The sequence below is a fragment of the Priapulus caudatus genome, unplaced genomic scaffold (genome assembly GCF_000485595.1).
Source record: "Priapulus caudatus unplaced genomic scaffold, Priapulus_caudatus-5.0.1 Scaffold89, whole genome shotgun sequence".
Classification (NCBI taxonomy): Eukaryota; Metazoa; Priapulida; class Priapulimorpha; order Priapulimorphida; family Priapulidae; genus Priapulus; species Priapulus caudatus.
The window spans coordinates 192662-195370 of record NW_014577150.1 but is presented as its reverse complement, the minus strand read 5'-3'; the positions used below and the strand labels follow the sequence as shown (position 1 = coordinate 195370).

The 2709-nt window shown below is 47.0% G+C and overlaps 1 long non-coding RNA gene across 1 annotated transcript in view; it reads left to right on the top strand.

Annotated features, from left to right (window-relative positions):
- LOC106804826 overlaps positions 1-2431 on the top strand; it is a 3797-nt gene extending 1366 nt beyond the window's left edge. The window contains exons 2-3 of the long non-coding RNA XR_001393368.1: positions 1541-1675; positions 2082-2431. This is a non-coding gene — a long non-coding RNA (uncharacterized LOC106804826). The remainder of the gene's footprint in view (positions 1-1540; positions 1676-2081) is intronic.
- The last annotated feature ends 278 nt before the right edge of the window (positions 2432-2709 follow it).

Here is a 2709-nt window from a genome sequence, read left to right as displayed (position 1 = left end):
ATTAGTATCTATATTATAATATATAAGTAGTAGCTATATATAGTATATAGGGTATAAACGGTAGCGGTATAATAGTATCTTTCGCTCTCTCTCCTCTCTCTCTTTGCTCTCTCTCATCGGGTCTCTTCATCCTCTCCTGCTCTGTCTCGCTGCTTCTCTGCTGCTCTGCTCTCGCTGTCTCTCACTCTCTCTTCTCGTCTCCTCTGGGTCTCTCTGACTCCGTCTCTCTCTCTCTCTCTCTCTGCTCTCTAATCAGTATAATCGTAATATATCGGTATGTGTGTGTTGGTGTGTTGCGGCGCGCGTGGCGTGGCGCGTGTGTGTGTGGGCTGGTCTGTCTTTCTTGTATCCATCCATCCATGGCCATCCAATGCCCATCCCCTGCATCTACCTATCCATCCATGCCATCCATTCATCCATCCCACCCATGCCATGCCGCGCGCCGTCACGTCTCGTCGTCCCATCCATGCCATCCATCCATCGCATGCCATTAGGGGAGGCTATACAATTGCAAATTGTTTTCATTATGTAGTCATTTGAATAATCGTTTTGTTGTGGTATAGTGGTTGTTACCGCGTTCTTCTTGCTTCTTCGCTCTTCTTGCTTCTAGCTCCCCCGTCCCGGCCTCCTGGCTCCTCCTCCTCCTCCTCATCGTCTCCTGCTCCTCCTCGTCCTGCGCTGCCTCCTCCACATGTCTTCTTCTTCGTTTCTTTACTTGCCTTCTTCTTCGGGGTGTCTTCTTCTCTGCTCGTTCCTCTTCTCTCTTCTCCTTTCTCGCGACCTTCTTTCCCTGCTGCCTGCCTCTCTTTTGCCTCCGATGCCTCCTCTCTCGCCGATCCTCCTCTTTCCTGCCATCATCATCATCATGGCGGATCGTATCATCTCCATCATCTCTTCTTCTTCTTCTTCTTCTTCTTCTTCTTGTACTACTAGTTCTTCTTGGTTTCTTATTTTCCATCTTCATCTTCGTTTGCTCCTGCTCTCGCTCTCTCCCCCTCTCTGCATCGCTCAGTCAATATTTCGCTCACACACGCTCAATATTTCGTCTCACTCGCTCACACACGCTCGCACGCACGCAATCTCTCACTTCGTCTATCTTGTCGTCGCATTCCTCAATCTATCGTTTGATTGAAGTATTTTACATTATGTTCAATCGTAGCCCCTTCCCATTCATCTGTTTAATTCCCCCTCACCTTTTCGCGCTTGCATGCACGAACCTTTGTTCCCCGAATTTTCTAATTCTCCCTCAACGACATCACGTCGCGGAACCACGACGTAATATAATTCATATTATCATGAAATAAGCTAAACCTGCTCTAGTATCTGGCTTGGTGTGTTAGCGTTACATTTAGAAGCATTTCTTATCATACTTTCACAGGTCTGCGAAATATAGTTCGCCGGTAACTGAAATATCCTAACGACCTTGACGCCCTCCATATTACTCCACGGTGCTCGTTGTTTGATACATATATAATTCTATGATGATATATTCGTGTAACATCGTTCCACATCGTTCCATATTCGTGTAACATCGTTCCAGTCGCATTCAAACTTGATCTTCTGACGATGGCTGTATCAAACTCGTGCATGGATGCAACTCGATTCCCGGAAAATGTCACGGAAATGACAGACATATGTGACGGCTTCTGTGTCAAGTTAAAAATTCAACAAAATGGTATACGAGGATAATTTTCGGGACCGTAGGTTGAGCAGGGGGGTAGGGGGTGGAGGCAAAATTTTCCAGAAATAAATCACATGTAGGATAGGTTATGCTGAAGATTGTGTTTTTTGTAAATTGCGACTGTTTATGTAAACTGTAATTTAATTTGTTTCATTATTATCCAGAGGCTACGGCCCTGATTATACTATGTGTAATGCATTCATCGGTGTGCTCGAATATATAATTATATATATATATTATATATATATATATATTCATATGTATACGGAAATTCAATGGCATTTATATTATATTGGCAACAATTTTTATGAGCTCATATCGTGAAATGACACCGCGGCAGAAGGAATTCTACGCAGATCTAATAATGATTAGGCCCTGTCTCTTTTCTATCACGCGACAGAAGCCCAGTGGGTGGCGCGAGGCTGTCTTCCGGCTGAGAGTACCGCATTGGACACGTGCAGGAGAGATACATTCGTGGACGAAGGAGGAGATTCGGGCGCCATCTTGACGTATTCCTGTGTTTGCAAGGGTGATCGTTGTAACCGGGTCGCTGCGCAATTCCGGCATATTCACGCCGTGATGAACATCCTGCTAGCGTTGATGTGCGCGTGGCGTTTGCGGTCGTAACTTGCAGTATCGGTGCGTTGCTTGATTATTCGTGTTCACCTTACAGTCTCCACACGCGCAGGCACGCGTGCATATTGCGCACACGCACACACACACACACACGCATGCACACACACACGTGCGCGCGCACACGCACATATATGGTATATACACACGCGCGCACACACACGCACGTATACACACACGCGCGCGCGTACACACGCACATATATGGTATATACACACGCGCGCACACACACGCACGTATACACACACGCGCGCGCGTACACACGCACATATATGGTATATACACACGCGCGCACACACACGCACGTATACACACACGCGCGCGCGTACACACGCACATATATGGTATATACACACGCGCGCACACACACGCACGTATACACACACGCGCGCGCG